Here is a 7,046-nt window from a genome sequence, read left to right on the forward strand (position 1 = left end):
CTCAAAGAAGGAGCCAAAAAGAGAGCCAGGAGGAATACCACTAACGTCCAGCATGGTGAACCAGTTGTGTTATTGGTATTAGTTAGCAGAATATGGTTGAGGGTTAATTTACTGCAGCAAAAATAACTCAAACACCACTGCAACTCCATTACTCCAACATGAGTGACAACCTGGGACACACTGCACAACTTGCAGGTTCTTAAAAGGTTACAAAGTGTCTCTTTCAGGTAACTCAGGTGCTCTTGTCTCTACTGGTAGCTGAGCTAATCTCGTCTTTGAGGTGGCACGTTTGGTCTCTCTTTCTTACAGGCAACTTAACTGGTCTGAGCCTCTTCTCAGCAGCTCAGGTGATCTGAGAGTGTCTCTCAGCTGGTCTTAACAGTTTATTTAAGCTTGGGGAGGGAGGGGCCTAGTGAATCTGTTCAGTTTCAGGCCTCCGGAAATTGCACATAGTACTACCTGAGGACCCAGTAATACCACTCATGGGCATATACCCAAAAGATGCTTCAACATATAACAAGGACACATGTTCCACTATGTTCACAGCAGCCTTATTTATACTAGCCAGAAGCTGAAAAGAATCCATATGTCCCTCAACAGAGAAATGGATACAGAAAAGGTGGTACATTTACACAATGGACTACTACTCAGCTATTAAAAGCAATGAATTCATGAAATTCTTAGGCAAATGGATGGAACTTGAAAATATCATCCTGAGTGAGGTAACCCAATCACAAAAGAACACACATGGTATGAACTCACTAAGTGGATATTAGCCTAGAAGCTTGGAATAGCCAAGATACAATTCACAGACCACATGAAGCTCAAGAAGAAGGAAGACCAAAGTGTGGATGCTTTGGTCCTTCTTAGAAGGGGGAACAAAATACCCACAGAAGGAGTTACAGAGACACAGTGTGGATCAGAGACTGAAGGAAAGGCCATCCAGAGAGTGCCCCACCTGGGGATCCATCCCATATACAGTCATCAAACGCAGACACTATTATGGATGCCAACAAGTCCTTACTGACAGGAGCTTGATATAGCTGTCTCCTGAGAGGCTCTACCAATGCCTGACAAATACAGAGGTGGATGTTCTCAGCCAACCATTGAACTGAGCACAGGGTCTCCAATGGAGGAGCTAGAGAAAGGACCCAAGGAGGTGAAGGGGTTTGCAGTCACATAGAAGGGACAACAATATGAATCAACCAGTACCCGCAGAGCTCCCAGGGACTAAACCACCAACCAAAGAGTACACATGGAAGGACCCATGGCTCCAGCAGCATATGTAGCAGAGGATGGCCTTGTCAGTCATTAATAAGAGGAGAGGCCCTTGGTCCTGTGAAGGTTCTATACCCCAGTGTAGGGGAATGTCAGGGCCAGGAAGAAGAGTGGGTGGGTTGCTGAACAGGGAATAGGGGGTTTTCAGAGGGGGAACCAGGAAAGAGGATAACATTTGAAATGTAAATAAAGAAAATAATTTTTAAAAAAGATTTTTAAAAAAAGATGTTACATTCTAAATTAAAGGTACTTCCCTATGAGGGGATGTTTCACCTCCTCTTAGAATTATCTTGTAACATCCTGTGTCTTAATGAGCTTCCCACTAAGATAGAAGGTTTAATCTTGGAGGGAACTGTTCTATAACAAGCATCAAGATGCTAGGTATGGTCACAAATCTAAAGTACCTCTAGAAGAGAATGACTCACAAGAAAGGGATGGGGTAAGACAGCCATAGAAAAACAAGATAGAGTGCTCAGGCCTGTGGCCAGCCATTTCCTCTCAGAAAGTGCTGCTCATGGTGTTCATGGGTAGAAGAGAATAGACAGAAGAAAAAAGCAAAATTACCATGTGGGAAACACAGAGAAAACATTTAAGAAAAAAATGACGAGTCCAGTGGCATATGGGACACCATCAAATGGGGGTCTTGGAAGACTAGAACAAAGACACAGAAGGAATACTTGAAAGAAAAAAAAAGTCAAAATTTCAAAACCTCATGATGTTAAGCAGGACTTTCCTTCCCAAAGAGAATTCCTCAACACTCAGAAATTAAAAAAAAAAACAAAAACAAAAACAAAACAAAAAACAAAAAAAAAAACAACTCTCTTGTTAACTGGATCCTCAGCTATTGCTTAACAGGCCCAGGCCGAATCTCTCCCCCACCCAAAGAATTTCCAATAACAATATTTAATTCAAAACAAACAAACAACAAAACCAACCACCAACAATAAAACCCCTACCAAGGAAGAGGTGAGAGTAAAGCGGGGCTTTGAAAGGATATTTGTGTATCTTGTGATAATTGTAGTGTTATCACAGTAGATAAAACATGGGAGCAACCCAAGTACATACCAGCAGCTGAGTGAATAAGCAAAAACAAAACAAAACAAAACAAAAACAAAAAATATCCCAAAACAGAAACAAATGTAGTATGCACACATAATGAGATAGTACTCTATGACATCTACTCAATGATATTAGACTAAGTGAAGTTAAGCCAGTCAAAGAAAGATAAATGCCGCTGAACTTATACAGCATCTTAAAATAGTTAAAAGCAAAGAGATAAAAAACGGAATGGAGAGGTCGGGATAGTGGAATAGTATTGTTAAACTGAATAGGAATGAATGGATGGTGACAATGTTTGCATAACAATGTGAGTGTGCATAACACTCACCACACACATAAAACATGAGTAAGATGGTTAAGCTGTATGTATGTGAGTATTGAAATTTAAAATTGAAGGAAGATCAAGTCAAAGATTTAACTAGCAAAGATTCTCCTATGAAGCATCTGATTAATTAACCTGAATTTGAACAAAAATAAGACTCAGGTCACAATAAAGCCTATGCTACGCCAGTTCTCATTTCAGGGCGTGATAAATGCAGCCTGGAAGCTGTTTTAGAATAACTCAACATGCGAGATTAAAAATCACTTTTATGTTAGGCGAAACAAAGTTGCAACATCATTTTTATTCCCTTTAGACAAATGTGGGAAGGGAGCAAAAGAAAAGGCAAGAACATATAAATTATCCTATCTTTGTGTGTGTGTGTGTATCTGCATGTGCCTGCAATGCTATTGTTGTTGTTAGTGAAAAGCTCCCTTTGTTTTAAATCTGAGCCTAATTAAGGAGAAAAGAATGCAAGAATACCCTATGAAGCACAGAGCACAGACTCGGACGTTGTACCTTCTTTTCCTTTCCATTTTCCCAAATGGTCTCGTATGCTCACTTTACAATAGAGAAAAACAAAACTTGGGAACACACACAGAAAATTGTTTTCTGTCTCTCCAGCATATGTTTTGTCTTTAAATACAACACTGAGTAAGGAAAAAAATCATCAAAATAAAATAAAATCATGTGGAAATTAAGCTTTTGTGAAGTCTGAATAAAACAGAGAAAGCAGGGGTATATGATGTAGGTTGTGTTATTGTTGCTGTTGTTGTTGGGGTTTTTTGTTTGTTTGTTTGTTTGGGCATGTGTTTTCTACTCTATTTCTACCCTAGTGACTTCACAGAAACTGTCACTCAGAATAGCAGAGCAGTTTTCTTTGGAGCAGGAGAGGTTAGTGGGAACTCAGAAATCCAGCATGTTCATTTTATCCCCCGAGTTGTGAAATTCTCAGCCTCGGCCTTGAACTTGTAAACAAGTTTCTATCAGCTGTGAATTTGTGAGGACAACACGAAGCTGCTCAGCGCATGCTCGTTGACCTTTGTCCACAAATACAAGATTGACAAGGGACCTCAGACGCAAAGCAATCAAACCCAGGGATGTTGGTCTGCAGAAACATTTCCTTATGTTGAAAACACTGTCTGAGGAACTGTCACGACCATACATTCTTTTAGCACATAACAAAATTTAGTGTTGGATGCACTCTGAGAAATAAAATAACTGAATTTGGCACCTCTTTACAGATATAATAGTGCTATTCACTCAACCAGAGTCCATTCGTTGTATCTTATACAAGTACTGTACTTCAAGGTGCTCTTGATTAAGAGAAAGCTGAACTGGAAAACCAGACAGTAGGGTAACAGAGTTAAAACACTTCGTGAGCTCTATGTCCTGGCTTTAGGTGGAAGCACTCAGAAGAGACATTTAATCTGGCTTGGAGTAAGGTGAAAAGTTTAACAAAACGATTTCAGCAGAGGTTACCTGAAGGATAAGTTTTACCATAGCTGACAGGAAAGGACAAGGAAGTCGTCCAGGCGGTGAGAAATATAGGATGATGTAACAACCATCAGAAAATAAACCTGCCCTTCCAGATAAAGGAGAGAGACTCAGTTCCTTGTCAAAGTCGTCGTTTTTTTAAAAACTAAAAGCCCCGGGGCACTGGAGCTTTGAGGATATAAACCCCGCAGACAGAGTTTATACGCAAGCACAGATATGAAAGGCAGGACTCAGACTCAAACAATAAAGATGCAGGGAAGAGAGGACTCCTGCTGGATGCGAAGGTGGGACCAGTAAAATGGCAGAAACAAGATACCTTCTCTTCTACCAGTTTTAGAGAATCCGGCATTATTCTTGCTAAGCTCTGATTCTGATTTGCTTCTCAGTGTTTCTGGATAGACACCCGCAGATAAGAGCCAGTTCGTAACCTTTGTGCCTTCTGTCTTTGAAAGCTAGGTTTTAAAGGTGGACGGGAGAAAGCGGTCGGAACTCAAAAGTCAGTAAATAAATGTAGAAAGTGGGTAGGGAAACACCCTCATAGAAGCAGGGGGAGGGGACGGGGTAGGGGTTTGGGGGAGGCAAGAGAAAGGGAATAACACTTGAAATGTAAATAAAGAAAATATCCAATAAAAAAAAGATTTAGCTAAAGCTAAGCATTAAAGCTAGAGAAAGTAGCAGAGCATCAAGGAAGGAAGGACTTCAAGATGGGATAGGTGACTACCTTGGCCCATGGACATACTAGACAACTGATGATTTGCCCACAGTTCCCATATTCACCCCTACAGGAAAGAACACACCACACTATACACACACACACACACACACACACACACACACACACACACACACACTCAGGAGAGAGAAGGTGGAGGAGGGAGGTAAGGGGAAGGGGAGGGACAGGGAGAGGAGGAGGAGAAGAAGGAGAAGGGAGGGAAGGAAAAAAGGAGGGAGGGAGGGAGGGAGAGAGAGAGGCTGAGAGGAGGGAGAAAGAAGCAATAGAAACAGTCCACAGAAAACGCTCTTAGTAGGGATAAAGGAGAAACTAAATTACAACGTTGTTATGAATGGCAGTAGGGACCATTGGGACATTATGTGGAAAGAAGCCAGCCGTCCTTGTTCCTCAATACAAAACAATCTCCGTATTGAACTGGAAAGAGAATGGAATGCTCATCAATTATATTAAAAAGTGGATTGACTTATTAAAAATGCAGCAATGTTTGCCAAAAGCAGATGGAAAACAGAAATTCAAAACAAGGTGAGGTCATTTGCAAAACCCCAGCCTTGCCACTAACTCCCAGCAGCTGACATTTCTCCTACATCAGTGGGGATGCTGATGGGCTGTGGGCAGGAAACAGGAGGCCGAGAGGATGGGGAAGAGACGGAGTAAAGCCCAAGAAATGGTTACAGGGCCTTTCTCCTCCATCATTTCTGAACACAGAGACTTCATTCCCTTGTCAGATTCTTAGGTACTGGTATCAGCTCAGACTTAGGGTCATGTGTCCTGGTGGGAGTCAGACTTTCTGTCCTGTAGCTCTCTATGAATGCTCATTAGATACTGCAATTCTGTACAGCTAACACCTGCCAAACTCCAGTAATGCCTGAGCCTGACCCAGGATGGCCACTTTTCCATAATATTGCAACTTAAATTCTGAACTTGAAATAACCTTAGAAATATCTAGTCTTTGGCTCTTAAGTTCTCTAGTGGGGAAAGCCAAAGTCCAAACATGGCAGGTGGTTTGTTTCAGCTTAGGCAGCCTGTGAGCAGCAACTCTGCAGCTAGAATCTAAGACTTCTGGCTCGTGTGATAGGATGGAATTGAAGAAAATGAACTCACTGGTTCAAGACTTGAGCGCAAGCAAGCCAGTGAGCATGCTAACAGCACTTTCTTATTGTATTGTCTTAGTTGTATTGTCTTCATCTCCTCTATTATGTTGGGCATGGTGGCATTTGCCTGTCATCCTACCACCTGGGAGGCTGAGACAGGAGGATCACAAGTCCAAGATCAGCAGCACACGCTGCAGAATGAAACGCTATCTCAAAAACAAATCTCTTAAGTGGAAGTATCATCAAAAAAGCAGGAATGATAAACATATCTGAACTTTAATCATGACACATTATACAAAGTCAAAAAAAAAAAAACCCTCTTCTTAAAACTATTGCCACAACAAAAATTTACTTTACTTACAGAACAATGGAAGGGTTTTGACAAAAGCTTTCCCACCTATTTCAGAGGAAATCAAAAAAAGCTGCTGTGATTGACAAAGCACGTAAAGGAGAGATTAAATTAGAAGAAAATCAAGTCTTACTGCTTTAATCATCTGCCCGATGGAAATCTTTCCGACAACCACTGTCAATTTGCACATAAGTCACTATTCAATTATCCAAATTTGAAACAGAGTACAGTCTCCTTCTTCAGTGGGATTAGAAACTTAAGACCTTACAAATTATGAGAATGTTGACTACAATCAGTTCTTATAATTTCTTTTCTTCTTAATGAGTTCTTCAAATTAGGACACGCGGAACATGGTTTCCAGAAAGACAGATGTGGGTGTGTCCTGGCACGGATAGAATGATGCTGTCTCTCAAGAGCATCATTCCCTTGAATGTATTTGAGAGTGAATGAAGCAGTTGGATGCTAGGAGAATCTTCATGATCTGAAGAGGAAAGGCTCCTGAAAAATGTGTAAAGTTGAGACTGGTGGTTCTGGCTACTGTTCACTTCGCCCTGGACAACTTGCTCCACTTCAGAGCGCTGGTTTTACGTGTGAAGCTTGTGCCATGGAGTGATGGTTTTCTAGTGTTGGTGAATTGCTGGGGACCAAGAACGACAATAAAAGGCAGTGTTGGCCCACTTTCAGTGAGTACCAATATGCCACTAAATGTTGATGGCCCTA

The sequence above is a fragment of the Mastomys coucha genome, unplaced genomic scaffold, assembly GCF_008632895.1.
Source record: "Mastomys coucha isolate ucsf_1 unplaced genomic scaffold, UCSF_Mcou_1 pScaffold16, whole genome shotgun sequence".
NCBI lineage: Eukaryota > Metazoa > Chordata > Mammalia > Rodentia > Muridae > Mastomys > Mastomys coucha.